General features: G+C 41.7%; 1 protein-coding gene across 8 annotated transcripts in view; it reads right to left on the bottom strand.

The window, feature by feature from the left end:
* Positions 1-9,707, bottom strand: part of GPBP1 (GC-rich promoter binding protein 1) — a 60,113-nt gene extending 50,406 nt beyond the window's left edge. Inside the window, exons 1-4 of one of the 8 annotated variants that reach the window (XM_038402520.2) lie at positions 9,231-9,707; positions 7,849-8,097; positions 7,026-7,300; positions 5,908-5,976 (exon numbers count right to left, since the gene is read on the bottom strand). The gene's annotated coding sequence lies outside the window, so the exon portion shown is untranslated. Of the gene's footprint in view, positions 1-5,907; positions 5,977-7,025; positions 8,098-9,230 lie in introns of all 8 variants that reach the window. The other 7 variants (XM_043514441.1, XM_038402519.2, XM_043514442.1 and 4 more) reach the window with 7 other exon arrangements.
* Between the last annotated feature and the right edge of the window lie 7,771 nt (positions 9,708-17,478).

Genomic DNA, 17,478 nt, shown 5'->3' with positions numbered 1-17,478 from the left:
GCCATCCCCATAAAAATTTAGAACTGTGTCTTGTTTAACTTGCCTAACCAGTTTCTAATTGAAGACAGGAATTATGGTCCTTTAGTTAAGGCATCGGGTGAGATTCAGAAAAATCTTGCCAGCTCTGGCACAGACTCTCACCGTGCACCTCAGGCAAGTCATCCTCTGTGTTTCTTTAGCTACAAAATGGAAATACTGCCATAGCTCAAAAAGGTATTGAGGCTAAATTCATTAATTATGAAGTGCTCAAATATCACTGACAAATGCTATTTAAAAGCCACTATACACAACTACATATTGCTATCAAGATTACACAAAAATCAATTTTTAAAAAATATAAAGCTTTTAGGTTAACATTGTAAATGTGTTACAGTACGTAGTGAGAGGGAAGTGGACAGCCAGAATGACAGAAACAGGACCACCAAATAGACTGTTTCTAAAAGCTTAGTGACTAACTTTACATCTCTTCCTATTTGGGACACATACTTTATAAGTTTGGGCAGTTCAATTCTAAATGGAAACAAGCTTTTAAAACCATTGCTTTTTATCTATTACAACAAGTGAAACTCAAACTCACCATAAGCAAAAGACTGGAAATATAGTTCAGTACTTCACATATAACCTGATTAATTGAATTTACAAGGGAAACTAAGGGCTTGGCTACACTTGAAATGCTGCAGCGGCTACAGTTGTAGCCCTTCACTGTAGACACTACCTAGGCCGCCGAGAGCTGCTTTCCCACTGGCAGAGTTAATCCACCTCCCCAAGAGAATTCTTCCGTCCACCTAGCACTGTCTACAACAGGATCAGGTTGGCATAACTATTTCACTTGGGTGTGAAAAGCCCTCGCCCCCTGGAGCAACATAGCTATGTCAGCTTCAGTTTAGTGTAGACCAGGCCTAAATTCCACTGTCTTGTGGGTGGCTCACATCAGAAGAGAAAAAAAAATTAGAATAGAAAAATATGATTTTAATACCACAAAAGTCAATAGGGGTGGCCATAGGCAAAGGTAATATTGAAGACGACTTGAAATTTATTCAATTAAAACAAACAAAAAAAAAGTTAAGTTGACAATCCCCTCTGAAGCTACACTTTAAAGCAGAAGGGAGTTAAAATCTCTGGATGCTCACTACAGAATGGTTAAAAACATAAAAGTACTGATGTACAGAATGAAGGCTCTAGTAAGAAGCAGATAACTAAAAAGGGAGACGTGCACACACAAAACATCTTTATTGTGAAGCAGTTAGGGTTCTACATACAACATACCTGACAAAAGCAAGGAAATGAAAAGTTAGGTAGCTTAATAGTATATATCCTCTTCTCATTTACCCACAGGCTCACATCTTACTACTACCATAACTACAGTACACCACAGCCACGCACTCAAACCTTAACTCTGCCCCTCAGATTATCCCCTCCACCACAAACCCCTCTACCAATCTACCATCACCTCACACTATTAGTTGTGAATGTTTGGCACAGTTGTGCAGGGAGCAAATAGTTTTGGAAAGGGGAAAAGAAAGAAGGTTGGAGAACCTTTGGGGAGCAGAGCTAAGCTTGCATTGCATGGTCTGTGGCATGCAGTAGTAGTGGTAAAAATACTAAAGTGGGTGCCTGAAGGTAAAAGAAAAGAGGTTATGTACTGTTCAGCAACTTAACTTTTCATTTTTTTGCCTTTGTGGATTTGAGTCAGGCACATAGTACAGGGCATCACTACCTGTTTCACAAAAGATTTTGTATATTAAATTCCTTGCATTTTTTTTTTGAATGTTTAAGTGAGGGTTTGGTAATGCATGAAGATGGGGTAAATGGTAGATGCAAGTGCAACTCCTAATGAAGACTTTCTGCACCAACAGCTGCTATACATTAACTATTATTGCTATGTCTACATTACCAGAATTACAGTGCCATAGTGTAGATCGGGGTCAGCAACCTTTCAGAAGCGGTGTGCCGAGTCTTCATTTATTCACTCTAATTTAAGGTTTTGCGTGCCAGTAATACATTTTAACATTTTTAGAAGGTCTCTTTCTATAAGTCTTTAATTTATAACTAAACTATTGTTGTATGTAAAGTAAATAAGGTTTAAAATGTTTAAGAAGCTTCATTTAAAATTAAATTAAAATGCAGAGCCCCCTGGACCAGTGGCCAGGACCCAGGCAGCTGAAAATCACTGAAACCACTGAAAATCAGCTCGCGTGCCGCCTTTAGCACACGTGCCACAGGTTGCCTACCCCAGTGTAGATACTTCCTACAGCTACATGAAAACCCCTTCTGTGCAGTGGCAGCTAGGTTGACAGAAGTATTCTTCCATCAACCTAACTACGTATACCCAGGGGTTAAACATCAGCACAGCTACACTACTCAGTGGTGTGAATTTTTCAACACTCCTGAGCATCATGGCGATAGCAACCTAACATTTAAGTGTAGACTAGGCCTACATGTCAACAGCTGCACTTAATCTCCTGTTACACAACCATAGGGCACCCAGTAAAATTTTTGAAGAAGTTTATCAATTATTTGTACATAAATATTTGCTCATTACAAAAACTGCCAAAAGTGACCAAAAATCCATTTAAAAAAAATCTACATGTTGCACCAAATCTATCTTCTAGAATATACCTCTCCTCTACTTTGTGTAGATACACGATCTTTTATCAACTGAATAAATGAACGGCAAGGAAAATTTTCAAATGGCCATATTTCAAACCCTTGCTATTAAGTTATGAAAAGAAACCAAACTGTGTAAAAATTTCAAAGGGTTTAAAAATGTGATGTTTCACACCAAAAGGTTACCTACTTTCAAAGAAAAGCAGGGATTTGTGTCACATTAAGCCCACTTCAGAAAGCAAACCTAACTTTGGAATAGCTACTAAGGCTGTGTGAAACATTTTCACTGAAATAAAATGTCACAAAAATTTGCTCTTTCCTCAAAATGATTCAGCTTTGAGAAGACACATTTGGTTCAAAGTTTACATCAGTAAGATTGAAAGAGACTGACTTTCCTCACCCTCTGTAGAATAGCAGTATTGGCTTGGGGTACAGGAGACCCAGGTTCAGGTCCCCGCTTTAACTTGATAAGATGAAAGACTTTGCTCTGAATCAAGTAGAGTGGGGACTTAAACCTGGGTCTCCCAGAGCTCAGGCCAGTGCCCTCACCAGGCTATAAATATACACTCTATTTCCCAAATCAAAAAGCTCAGGTTTTGATCAGAAAACAGACTTTTGACCATTCCAGTTGTGATAACATTTGAAATGTTTGGTTTTCATTCAAACGTGGAATGAAAGTTTTTGCAAAATGGAATTTTCATCCTCTAGTCAGCTCTAGTCATTAGCAGAGTGCCTCCACAATAAGGCAAATTTTGTTTTTACCCAGTTAAACATTTCTAATAAAAAAAAAAAGTCCTTTTCTGCGTCTTCACCTTGTATTATTTCAACTGAAGTCATTTTATGTTTTAATCGTTGAAATTGACTAGTTAGTTTCACTTTGTAAAATACAGCAGGGAGTATTTAGATTTCCAAAATATTATTTTTGCTAAAAATTTCAAATTCAGAGTAATTAAATTCAGAGTCAAATTCAAATCTGAAGATTTTGTAAAAACAGGGATTTACCAAAACTAAGTTATTAGTCCAAATCAACCTGATTTTTATTTTATTTAAAGATGGCCATGCCCCACAGAGTTGCTTATACCAATTCCTATCTTCCTCCAAATGTAAAGGTGACAAGAAAAGGATTGTTTTCAAGTTGGGTTTGTGCCTTTTTATTTTCTTTTTATGTAGAAAGGACCTCTGAAAGTCTAGGGGGGTTGGAAGTGTTGCCATAGAATATTATGCATTCAAGTTTGATTTTCCTTAGTTTTGCTGGAAGATTCTTTACTGTGAGATTTCACACCTTAACCGAAGGAAAAAGGAGTGGAATCTTTAAACAAGTTTCTTTCCTCCAATGACTTCAACAGATGTCAAAAGCTTTAAAGCTTTTAACATTGACAAAAAAATTCCGATCTCCTCTCAATTGCACAGCATTTAGTTCATCTCCAATTGTAATGTCAGTTTCTCTATTCTCACCAGTTGCCATGAAGTCTTCCATGACTGACAAGATCTGATTTTCTAATGTAAAAAAACAAGCAGAATTTTGGTTTTTGGGGGGAAAAAACCTCAGTTCTTCTCTATAAACAAAGCAGCAACAAAAAGGTACAAACTCATTTTCTCTCCCTCCCTTTTCAAGTCACCTTTAGAAAGCCATGAGGACAAATGTCACCTGAGGATCAAAAGCAAGAGAAAACATTAGGAGTTTATTGGGAAAGAACAAGTAGTTAAAAAACGTGGAGGAAGAACTGCTAAGTTATTTGTCAGACACCTTGACGCGCTTGAGGGTTTTTTAAATGGTAATATGGCTGGGCTCTCTAAGAATGCTTTGATAACAGACATGTAAATGTTGGTGTCTCTCATAACCAACAATGGAAATGCATATGCAGGTGGAGTTCCCCCTCTGCTCCAAGTAGAGTTTGCACACAGACATTGTACATATTCTAAACTTACTCACTTCCTGGGATTTGGCAAGTTTATACTACTATAAAATCAGTCTAAGCTCTATCAAAACTGGTGGCTCCTAGGAGGTTGGGGTGTGTGTGTTTGTTTTGGGGCTGGGGGGAAGACAACTCCATCCCTGTCCCTTATACCATTTACTCGAGAAAAGCACTTTCACCTCCTCTTATAATCAAAAAAGATGTACATACCACAAAAGTGCACCAGCTGAACTAAGCCAATTGTTTTTAAAATCTATTTAGTTAAACCAATGCATTTCTCTAGAACAGACAACGCTTTACAACTTTAAAAAAATCACTTATGGCTGAATTTTTTTTTTAAACCTACTTGAAGTAATATAGTAACGCATTATTATAATTGAAAGATCTAAAAAAGGAATTTCTCCATTTTTTAGTTTGCTTGCTTTATAAATTTACAGTACTTTGTGTAGAGACAATCTCACAATTTATCCTGTACAATCAATTAGCGCCCAGTCATTAAATTAACTCCACAATAAGAGATCCATGAGTCAGTGTAGAGCCCAACTAAATTCAATGGGGTTCCTCACAGGCATAGGGATCCGCCCATGCAGAGCTTATTACAGGATCAGATCTTTAATCATTTTCTCATGATTGCATGGGTTAAGCAAAGAAGGAAAAAGAAAAGGAGTACTTGTGGCACCTTAGAGACTAACAAATTTATTAGACCATAAGTTTTCGTGAGCTACAGCTCACTTCATCGGATGAAGGAAAGAAACACTTGAGGGAAAAAAAATAGGACAATTAATGTAAAAAACCCATAAAACTTGGCCATGGGATTTGGGAGTAGGTAGAACACCTGAAACTATCCCAGAACCATGACTAGATCATGGTAACCCTTTAATGATGGTGAACATAATAGATTTTGATTCAGCAGAAGCCAAATAAGACAGCACTTCAGAATAAAACTCCTCACTATATTTAGTATAAAGCTCCAGCACTCAGGAGGGAAGTGGAAGAGGGTAATTCTGATCACACAGGAAATTGAATACAGGTCCTATGAAGCAGACCTATTTAAAACAAGATCCTCCTGGTCAAAATATCAGCATACAGAAAAAGCAATTCCAATACAGTCATCTAGGCACAGCTTCACATTCCTTTAAAATTGCTTGTATGTGAGGTTTCCCTTCAAGACACTGCCCCAGATCCCATTTTAGAGCCCTGGAGGAGTCTCAAAATTGGTATTAGCAAACACAAGTTTTGAAGAGCTTAAAGAGAAAATTATGAAAATATGGCCACTTTAGTAAAGGTGCCAGATTACAAATAGTGCTTTAATTATTTAAAGCAAGGTCAACATGATCTTTATGTATGAAAAACAAGATTAAAGCTGAATAAAGTTTCCACTGACTTTTGAACTAGGTTGTTTTGTCCATCTTAAATTTTTCTTGAGGCAGTAGTGGATCTGTTGAAAGTAAACCTGCAGAGAAATTAATTCAAAATATTGCAGTAAATGGTTTTACAATTAATAGGCAAACTGTTTCTTTTAATAAAGCTCCCCATGTTTCCGGTGAAAAAGAGGAATAATAATAAATTTAACAGTAAAGGTGTGAAATTTAACAATAAAAATGTGAAGTGGTGAATTAAGCAGCCTGTTACCTGAAGAATCAGAAAAACCAACAGAGCTTTCAGGAACTAGACAGAGGGTTAAAACCCATCACATTTCACTAAATTACTCTGAATGCAACTTAAAAAAAAGTCAGCCTGCTTAAACAGATGTTTTATCAAAACCTGAACGTGGACAGGAACTACTGTCTCCACCCTTAATTCTTTACACTGCAGGAAATCAATTTAGCTTCATAGCACAAAATTGTGCAAGATATGAAGTGCCTATCACTTCAAGCAACCTTATGAAAAGTTTCTAGGCTGTAGTGTGTGTATTGAAAATTTCATTCTTTCCATCTGTATGCTGCTCAATCAACTTACTCAAAAGTGTTCTTGATGTAAACAAAAAACCCCCACAGAATACCTAAAAATTTGTACATCAGCACACAGTTTAAAGCAAGGGCTCTCAAATTGGGAGGCTGGGACCCCTCCGGAGCTCATGAGATTATTACATGGGGGGGGGGGGGTCGCAAGTGGTCAGCCTCCACCCCAAACACCACTTTGCCTCCAGCATTTATAATGGTGTTAAATATATTTAAAAGTGGTTTTAATTCATATGGGGGGGGGGGAGGAGGTGGCACTCAAAGGCTTGCTATATGAAAGGGGTCACCAGTAGAAAAGTTTGAGAACCACTGGTTTAACGCAACTCCTCAAAATCACATAAGATTCTCTAGTTAGTGCTATTTCTTCTTGCAACAGCTTCCAATATTTACAGAGACCTTACTAGTTACTAAACACTGCAAGTGAAAATTGGACTGTGAGCTCATTTGAAGGCTTTCAAAAACAGCTTAACATTATTTATGCCTCTACTGATGGGATAGTTTATTCAAATGTATATTGATTCATGCACGGTACAATACTTACAAAATCCAAGACGACTGTACAAGGTGTTAATTCAGTGTAATTTATATTTTCCAGTTTGTTTTCCTTGAAATAATAGCCAGAGTCCTTGAAGATACTACATCAGTAGCTATTTGACAGAGTTCCTCTCAGAAATCAGCTACCCATCCTTCTCATTTACAGCCTTCACAAATCTATTTCCAAAATTTGCAAGTCTGATTTAAGAAGCTTGTTCTATCTTTTTGCGGCCTCTTCTCTTTACTATTCCATGTACATCTCAATGTAATGAGCATCAGCTCCTGATGAAATAAATATAACTTTTATGACACCAAGAGTAAAACTGAAAAGCCAAATTTCACATCTGAACTGAAGAACATTTCTAAGCTTCAGCTCATAGAGGCATCTGCAAACAATGGCTATCTGGATACCGCCATATTGATTGTTGGCAACATTTTACCAAAAAACTCAAATAAAATATAAAAGGAAAAAAGAAAAACAAAGTTCTATTAATTTCTTCATTTAGAAAATAGGTTTCATTGCAAAGTAAAAAAGGCTGTGTCAGAATATTTAAAAAATAAAATGAAGGTAAAAATATCTGCCATGAAACTCTTCAGCCGTGCTTAAACGGCAAGCAAGGATTACATTTAATGCAATCTAAAACCAGTTGACAAAACTAGTTATGCATATGACTCAAATGTATCTTAGCCAGTGCCTGAAAATTTTTAATTCAAAGAAAAAAAAAAACACCACCTTTAATTTTGACAGCAGAAGTATGCTAAGCTTAAGAAATTTAACTAATTATCCATTCCGTGTGGACAAAAGTGTCCACGGATGAGGTGTCTCGTACTTTTGAGTAGAGAAATTCAAGACTTCACAAGCTTTCAATTTACTTCTTAGATGTTTTCTGACAGTTTCAGAAGCCTTGTGAGTAGGATGTGACTGAATAAATCATAATTCCAGGTCGACGTCCAGTTATTTTTTTCCCCTCTTCAACTGAAGCAAAGGCTGCAGGTCAACGTCCACCTTTCTCCCCCTCCACAACAAAATGAAGCAAAAGGCTCTAAATATCCAGGACAGCCTTTATAATCCAAACTGCCTACAGGAGGGGGGAAAAAAAAAAAAACAATCAGTTTTTTTTTCCTGAAAGTTCTATTATATATTTGCCTATAAAACTAATCTGACATCTTTAAAAAAATGCAGCGTTCTCACATGATTGAGAGAGAGAGAAGAGGAACAAGGAAGAAGCAGACATTTCCTAGTGAACAGAGCACAATACAGTATCAATAAATATGCTGCGCACGCTGAAGTTTCTTCTTGCCCTAATACAAACAGACCTTTGCTCCCCCACCGAAGAGAGACCGACCAGGAAGGTTTACAGACTTCTCATTTTCATTTAAAAAAAAAAAAGTGTTACACCAAAAAAGGAAGCTGCTGATCCTAGGTTAAAAATGCCAAACGGGGGGGGGGGGGACGGGGGACGACCCTCCAGACATTAACGAGCTACCTGGGAAATCCCTCCAGCACTCCCACTAGGGAAGAGAAATAAACAGGAGTAATGAACGCACAGGCTGCAGTCGGGATTAGCTCACACACCAACGTGATCGCTTTCAATTGAACGCGTTTGTTTTTAAGGCATCGGTGGAAGCGCATTTACTGCCACCGCCACGCCACAGACACACACGCACCGTGGCAAGAAGTCGCTTTCCCGGAGGGATTCGCCTGGAGGCTTCGCACGCTGGATTTGTCTAGGAGAGGTTTAAAATCCTCTCGGGTTCCAGTGCTGCCCCTCATCCTGATCCCAGCACTTGCCGGCCCAGCCAGCCCCACCCCCGGCAAAGCCCTGCGTTCAAACCCAGAGGCCACATGCACCGCGGCTGCCCAGGCATTGACCACCGGCAATGAGGCGCCCAAGGGGGGGGGGGGCTTCCCGTGCTAGGAAGCCCCCTCTCCGCCCCCGCGGGACCCGCTCCCACTCGGGAGCCCCCCCCAGGCAGCAACGGGATCCTTCCCGCGCCTGCTGCCCCTCAACACAGCAGCCCCCTAGCCCCAGCTCCCCCTCCCCCTCCCCGCACGGAGCCGCCGGGCCCGGACCCCCCTGCCCACCAGCGCATGGAGGCCACTAGCCCCCTCCACAACGGGGATTCCCCTCCACGGAGCTCCCTGCCCCCGCCGCGAGCGGAGCCTCCGAGCCCGCCTCCCGCAGCCCCTCGGGCCTGCCGCGGGCCATACCCGGCTGGCTGGTCCCGGCGGCGGCAGGCAGAGAGCGGAGGGTCCCAGATTTGAAAGCTCCTTTTGCCGCTTCTCCACACACAGTCACACAACTCGCCGCGCTCCCAAAATGGCGCCGATCCGAGCCGCAATGCTCTGCGCCCAAACCTCGCGAGAGTCAGCGCGCCCAGCCGACGCCGCGGGACGGGCCCCAGCAGGCCCGCCACCCACAAGGCGAAAGGGGAGGAGTTTCTAGACGCCCCAGCCCACGCCGTGGAGGAGTTTCAAGGAACCCCCGCCGTCTGCTCCGCCCCTCCCCCACCGCGCCACCTGAGCCAGCGGGGAGCCCCCCGTGCTGTGACGTCACCCGGAACAATCCCGAACGTTCTGAGAACAGCTGAGGGGGAATCCCCAGCGCGCGCAGCCTGCCTCTGATCTGGGAAGGAGGAGTCCCCGACCGCGGCTCACCCCAGTGGGGCGCAACAGGGCGAGTTTATTAATCCTAATTAATAGTATCCCTCGTGATCCCACTGGCTCTGGTGTTATAACATCTGGGGACTCCCGAGCAGGAGCGGCCCAGGTACGAGGCTGAGCTGTGTATTGTGCTGGCTGTGGAGAACACAGATCGTTGTTACTCTGTGATTGAGGCACTCTGTGAAATTTGAGAGCAATCTTTAGTTCTCCACGCTACTGGAATTTAGTTACAATGCACCTATGCGGTGACAGACCTATTCGAAGTGAGCTGTAGCTCACGAAAGCTTGTGCTCAAATAAATTTGTTAGTCTCTAAGGTGCCACAAGTACTCCTTTTCTTTTTTTAAAGAGAAAAGTTTTAGCCTGCAAAAGCTTATGCCCAAATAAATATATTACTTTCTAAGGTGCCACAGGGACTCCTTATTTTTGTTGATACGGACTAACACAGCCACCACTCTGAAACCTTAAAGAAGAAACAGACTGCAGCTAGCAGTACACGGTTTTGCTTTTATAATATATAACCAGTGGGCAACCATAGAGACCTCAATGTGTTATTTTAGTAAAAATCTGATTATTTTAAACCAATCTCATGAAAGGGCGGGGTTAGGGGGTGTGCTTGACTCATAAGTTGTGAACATTTGGAGTTGGGAGTCCTGATCTGGGTTCTGCCATCATCACAAGCCAGCAGAGCCTAGTTATTGGAAATCACTAGCCTCAAAGACAACCAAAAGTGACAGCCTCGGAGAGAGTATGGAACCAGACTGGATGAGATATTTTGACGGAGTAACTCAAACAGTCACCACCACTGTTTCCTGTGTGGTATTCCCGCCAGTATTTAAAGCTACTCTTCTTTGGCAGAACAGTAGTACTAAAGACTGTCTTTTCCCTGGGCAAATCCTCCCCAGCTTTGCAGCTGCCCCTATGGGTGTAAAGGAGTGCAATCTGTCAATTGGTCATCCAGTATATAATAGTCATGGGAGATTTATGACTGTAATTAAAGATACAATCCTGAATTCCTTGCACACTCAGAATTCCCACTGAGTTTTGCAAGGGAGCATTGCTATGACAAGCAGCTGATTCCTGGCTCCATTCCTCCCTGCTCTGGTTCCAAATACCAATGCATGGAGAATAGAGGAGCTTCCATGTGGCTCCAGGGAGGCAGAGAGCATGACATGGAACTGGCATTTCTCCTCTCTCAGCTTGCTCCCAGTGGATTCTGATCGTCTATATTGTACTCAACTTGCATTAGTGGAGGGAAGAATGTGGCCCTTAAGCAGAGACTGCCCACTGTAGAGTAGTTTTGTAATATTTACAGCGACCTTGCTAGTTACTAAACACTGCAAGTGAAAATTGGACTGTGAGCTCATTTGAAGGCTTTCAAAAACAGCTTATCATTTACTGTGTGTGGAACATTATTTACGCCTCTACTGATGGGATAGTTTATTCAAATGTGTATTGATTCATGGAGAAATGGAGCCAATACAGCAAATACAGTACAGTACTGTGTTAAACATAAACTGCTAAGACATAAAGGGGAAGCAACTTTTTTATTCTGCACAGTAAAGTTTCAAAGCAGTATTATTAAGTCAATGGTAAACTTTTGAAAACAACATTTTGTTACAAACATTTCAGAGGTGTTCATAACTCTGAGGTACTACCGTAATTCATTCTGCCATATAAACCCTTTTTAATTTTGTTTCCATCTATTTTTCTTCTTGTTGCTTTTTTTCAATAAGGATCTTGCTCTGAAAAGAATAAGACAGAAAGTGAAGGAAGCAATCATTGTCTTCTCCCATCCTGTTTAGTTATTCCTCATTAGGGCATAACATATTTTCTGTCACCTCACAGCACACTTCTCAGTCACACACAATCACAGCTTTCAGAGTAGCAGCCGTGTTAGTCTGTATTCGCAAAAAGAAAAGGAGTACTTGCCCTACAAGTACTCCTTTTCTAATCACAGCTTTGTGCACCATGCAGACTCCATGGATTCATTCATGACAGACCCTAACATCTCCAATTCCCCTAAAGCAAAACTATACACTTGTCTTAGAACTCAGATACCGTCATAAGACTTGCCATACTGGATCAGACCAATGGTCCACCTCCCTCAGTATCTCATCTTCCCACAGTGGCCAGAGCCAAATGCCTCAGATGGAATCAACAGAACAAGGCAATTAGCAAGTGATCCTTCTGCTGTCATCCAGTCCCAGCTTCTCCCAGTCAGAGCATATGGTTGTATCCCTGACCAGCTTGACTAATAACCATTGATGAACCTATCCTCCATTAACTTATGTAATTCTTTTTTGAACTCAATTATAGTTTTAGCCTTCACAACATTCCCTGTCAACGAGCTCCATGTGCTGACTGTAGATTATGTGAAGTACTTCCTTCAAATACTTCCAGTCAAATACAAAATCAGCAACATTCTTTCTTTGTTATATATCCCGCTTGCCAAAAAATATTAGTGATTTGTAGTCAAAAATGGGGTATTCCCAGTGTTTAGCTTAATGGTGCCAAAATTGGTCATCACTTGTAAAAACATGGATTAAGGAGCTAAGGAGGTAGCTACACAAATAAATTCATGACATCCTGAAGCGGAGATCTACAGATGAATCAGTCCTAAACCTTTTCTTAAAGGTTATGATCAAACCTATATCTTCTCCCAGCTAAGGACCATAACCATAAGGGGGAATTAAAGGCAATTCAGGAACTGAGCCTGCAAACACTTATGCATGTGCTTAACTATAGCCACATGAGTTAGTTGCATTTTATTATTAAAGTTAAGCATGTATGTAAGCGTTTGCAGGATTGAGGCCTACATCTTGGGATCCCATGGAAGCAGATCAGCTGCTTTAGGACCATACTAAGGCCTGATCTACACGGGAGGTGGGGAGGGGTTCGATCTAAGTTACACAACTTCAGCTACATGAACAATGTAGCTGAAGTTGACATACTTAGACCTACTCACCACGGTAGCTACTCACCACAGCTGCCGATCCCCCGTCAACCCTGCCTGCGTCTCTCGCGACGCTGGAGTACAGGAATCAACGGGAGAGAGCTCGGAGAAAGAGCTAGACTAGACACGATAAATCGACACCCTCCCCCACCACTGCATCGATGGCTGCCTGCCGATTCGTCGGGTAATATAGACATACCCTGATTCTAACAAAAGATAGCAGGAGTTGACAGGAAATTTAAGCAGAGCTATTAAGGGCAATAGGGTGAGAAACCTTCACCAACTGGATTTTGAGATTGGGAAAACAATATTTTAATTTTTGTGATTTAAATTTAAAAAAGCATTGAGAGGTTTCATTAGGTTTCTATAAATTAGATTAAAAAATAGTTACAATTTATATCTGTATAGGAAAATGTGTTCAATTAATTTGAAATAATTTTACTTGTATCTATTTTAGAGCTATTGGTAACTTTGGCAACTGAAACATTTCTGGTTAATCTTCTTGACAATTGGAAATCACATTTTCAGGTAAAATGATTTCAATATAAAGCTGTGGAGATGAAAGTATGATTTAAGGAAAGTAAAATGATTCTGCAATTAATAAAATGAAAAATTAAACAGAAAATTATGTGTAATTGTCATTAAAATAGATATTGGTAAGTATTTTTATCATTTGAATTTGATTCTGTTTTCTTCATTATTTGCAGTTCCTTTTAGTAGCTTAAAATTGTTGTAAGTTCCTATATAATAGCCTGTCATAAATATAAAGAGAAGGTAACCACCTTTCTGTATACAGTGCTGTAAATCCCTCCTGGCCAGAGGCAAAACCCTTTCACCTGTAAAGGGTTAAGAAGCTAAGGTAACCTAGCTGGCACCTGACCCAAAATGACCAATGAGAGGACAAGATACTTTCAAATCTGGAGGAAGGGGAACAAAGGGTTGGTCTGTCTGTGTGATGCTTTTGCGGGGAACAGATCAGGAATGCAGCCTTCCAACTCCTGTTAAGTTAGTAAGTAATCTAGCTAGAAATGTGTTAGATTTCCTTTTGTTTAATGGCAGGTAAAATAAGCTGTGCTGGATGGAATGTATATTTCTGTTTTTGTGTCTTTTTGTAACTTAAGGTTTTGCCTAGAGGGATTCTCTTTGTTTTGAATCTGATTACCCTGTAAGGTATTTACCATTCTGATTTTACAGAGGTGATTCTTTTACCTTTTCTTTAATTAAAATTCTTCTTCTAAGAACCTGATTGATTTTGTATTGTTCTTAAGATCCAAGGGTTTGGGTCTGTGTTCACCTGTACCAATTGGTGAGGATTCTTATCAAGCCTTCCCTAAGAAAGGGGATATAGGGCTTGGGGGGATATTTTGGGGGAAGATGTCTCCAAGTGGTCTCTTTCCCTGTTCTTTCTTTAAAACGCTTGGTGGTGGCAGCATACTGTTCAAGGACAAGGCAAAGTTTGTACTTGGGGAAGTTTTTAACCTAAGCTGGTAAGAATAAGCTTAGGGGGTCTTTCATGCAGGTCCCCACATCTGTACCCGAGAGTTCAGAGTGGGGAAGGAACCTTGACATGGTGGCAGGGATCATTTTGAGATCATTTTGAACCAGAAGCACAGCAGGATTTTAAAAGGTTTTTGTAAAAGGTGATTTCAGCTGTAGATTCCATCCCTCTTTCTGAGGGACAGAGCAGCAGGCATAGCAAAAGGATTTTTCTGTAGGCTGAGAACAGCTATCGGGGGGAGGAAAGGGTATCAGGTTACAGCACAGCAAAATTTTACAAGCCAGTTTTTGTTTGTTTGTTTGTTTTTCTTTCTAACTCTTGGGTGTAAAGTTAGTTAAAAACAGAGAGGTTAGAATAAGGTTAGCACTGTTCAACAGAAGTTGGAATTAGCCAGATTTGAGGCTAAGGAAAAACAAAAGGAACATGAAAGACAGATAGAACTCAGACAGATAGAAATGGAGGCTGCCCACAGGAGAGAAATGAAGGCAAAGGAAAAAGAAAAAGAGAAGGAAAAAGAGAGGAAGCATGCATGGAGATGGAGAAGACAAAGGCTCAGCAGAATATATCAAATAACCCTAACAATCCTTCCCCAACAATCCACAAATGGGAGTGATTATGTCCACAGTATGATGAATCCAGTGATATTGCGAAATATTTTCTCACCTTTGAGAGACTGTGCACACTCCATAAAATTTCTGAAGCTCACAAGATGACCACATTGGTCGTAAAATTGACTGAAAGAGCTCTGAACATATTCAATAAGATGCCTATTGATCAAGCTTCTAACTATAATAAGTTCAAGGATTTGGTTTTAAAGCAATTTCAAGTTACACCTGAAACTTACAGAGTAAAATTTAGAGCTCTTAAGAGAGGACCTGGACTAAGTAGTGTGGCTTATATAAACCAGATAAAGGATCTGTTAGATAAATGGGTCAAAGGAAGGGGTGTAACTAACTTTGAAGGAATGTGTGATTTGATGACTCAGGAGCAATTCCTGAATATGTCCCAGGATATAAAACAGTGTTTATGGGATAAGAAAATGGACTCAGCATAAAGTCTTTCTTCTTATGCTGATCAATATGAGCAGTCCCAGACCGCCAAAGAGGCGGGGCAAACCAGAACAAAATGGGTGGAGGGAGGAGAAAGAAACAACCCTGGTCGCAGTTGGAATGGATACCAGAAGGGACACCCTCAGACCACACCCTATTACCGGGGGCAACCCAAGGCCTCAACTACGCACCAAGGAACATTCCAGACACTTTATCATCCCACCACATGGTTCTCCAGCAACCCACCTCGCCCCAGTGACCCATCAGCTGGACGAAGTTTTAAATGTAACAAGCGGGGCATGTAAAGGCCCCAAGAACTCCAACAGATTACAGTTCATTGCACTGGAATCACACCAGAGGTCCTCAGGCCCAGAAACTTCCCAGATAGCCTCAGAGCGGAGGGAAACGGCGAGTGTGGGCGGGAAGAAGGTCACAGCATGGAGGGACACCGGAACACAAGTGTCAGCTATCCATGCTGCCTCAGTGGACCCCAATTTAATTGACCCAGAGGTCCAAGTGACAATTCAACCCTTCCAGTCAAACTCTTTTGACTTGCCTACAGCCAAGTTGCCGGTCCAGTACAAGCAACGTGGACTTTTGCAGTCTATGATGATTATCCCATCCCTATGCTGTTGGGGGAAGACTTGGCCTGTGTGAAGCTAGCCAAGAGGGTGGGAATGGTCATCCACAGCCAGGCTAAGCAAGCTGTCACACCTAGCTCTGTTCCAGAAACTTCTATTAGGACTCGGTCAGAGGTGTTGGGACAGGACCCCATGCCAACAGCTGCAACAGCAGTAGTGGATCCAGTCACAGAGACCCAGACAGAGCCAGTCTCAGAACCAGAACCAGCAGAACAACCAGCACCAGACCAATTGCCAGCTCTGAATCCAATATTTGCAATCCCAACACCAGAGGGCCCCACTGAACCTGCACCGGCAGCAGCAGATAACCCTACACAAGAGGCTCAGCCGGAGCCTGAATCCCAACATAATGCACCAGCGGAGAGCGGTTCACAGTCAACGGAAATAATCCCATCACCTGCATCACTTCCAGAGGAACCAAGCCCAGGTCCACAATCCAATGAGGGACTGATGTCTCCAGCATCAAGGGAACAGTTCCATACCCAACAGGAAGCAGAAGAAAGCCTCCAGAGAGCTTGGACGGTGGCACAGAGCAACACACTGCCTCTCAGCTCTTCTAATCGATCCAGGTTTGTTGTAGAAAGAGGACTTTTATACAAGGAAACTCTTTCTGGTGGACACCAGGAAGACTGGCATCCTCAGAGACAGTTGGTAGTTCCAACTAAATACCGAGTAAAGCTATTAAGCTTAGCCCATAATCATCCTAGTGGCCATGCTGGGGTGAACAGAACCAAAGACCATTTTGGGAAAGTCGTTCCACTGGGAGGGAATGGGCAAGGATGTTTCTACCTATGTCCGGTCTTGTGAGGTGTGCCAAAGAGTGGGAAAACCCCAAGACCAGGTCAAAGCCCCTCTCCAGCCACTCCCCATCATTCAGGTTCCATTTCTGCGAGTAGCTGTGGATATTCTGGGTCCTTTTCCGAAAAAGACGCCCAGAGGAAAGCAGTATATACTGACTTTCATGAATTTTGCCACCTGATGGCCGGAAGCAGTAGCTCTAAGCAACACAAGGGTAAAAGTGTGTGTCAGGCACTAATGGACGTTTTTGCCAGGGTAGGTTGGCCCTCCGACATCCTTACAGATGCAGGAACTAATTTCCTGGCAGGAACTATGGAAAGCCTTTGGGAAGCTCATGGGGTGAATCACTTGGTTGCCACCCCTTACCATGATCAAACAAATGGCCTGGTGGAGAAGTTTAATGGAACTTTGGGGGCGATGATAAATAAATTCGTAAATGAGCACTCCAATGATTGGGACCTAGTGTTGCAGCAGTTGCTCTTTGCCTACAGAGCTGTACCACATCCCAGTTTAGGGTTTTCACCATTTGAACTTGTGTATGGCCGGAAGTTTAAGGGGCCACTACAGTTGGTGAAGCAGCAATGGGAGGGTTTTATGCCTTCTCCAGGAATTAACGTTATGGACTATGTAAGCAACCTACAAAACACCCTCCGAGACTCTTTAGCCCTTGCTAGAGAAAACGTAAAAGGTGCTCAGGAAGAGCAAAAAGCCTGGTATGATAAACATGCCAGAGAGCGTTCCTTCAAAGTAGGGGACCAGGTCATGGTCTTATAGGCGCTCCTGGCCCATAAAATGGAAGCATCATGGGAAGAGCCATTCACAGTCCAAGAGCACCTGGGAGCTGTTAATTATCT

The sequence above is a fragment of the Dermochelys coriacea genome, chromosome 5, assembly GCF_009764565.3.
Source record: "Dermochelys coriacea isolate rDerCor1 chromosome 5, rDerCor1.pri.v4, whole genome shotgun sequence".
Taxonomy (NCBI): Eukaryota; Metazoa; Chordata; order Testudines; family Dermochelyidae; genus Dermochelys; species Dermochelys coriacea.
Note: the sequence above shows the minus strand (reverse complement) of the source record. Positions and strands in the feature narration are given on the sequence as shown.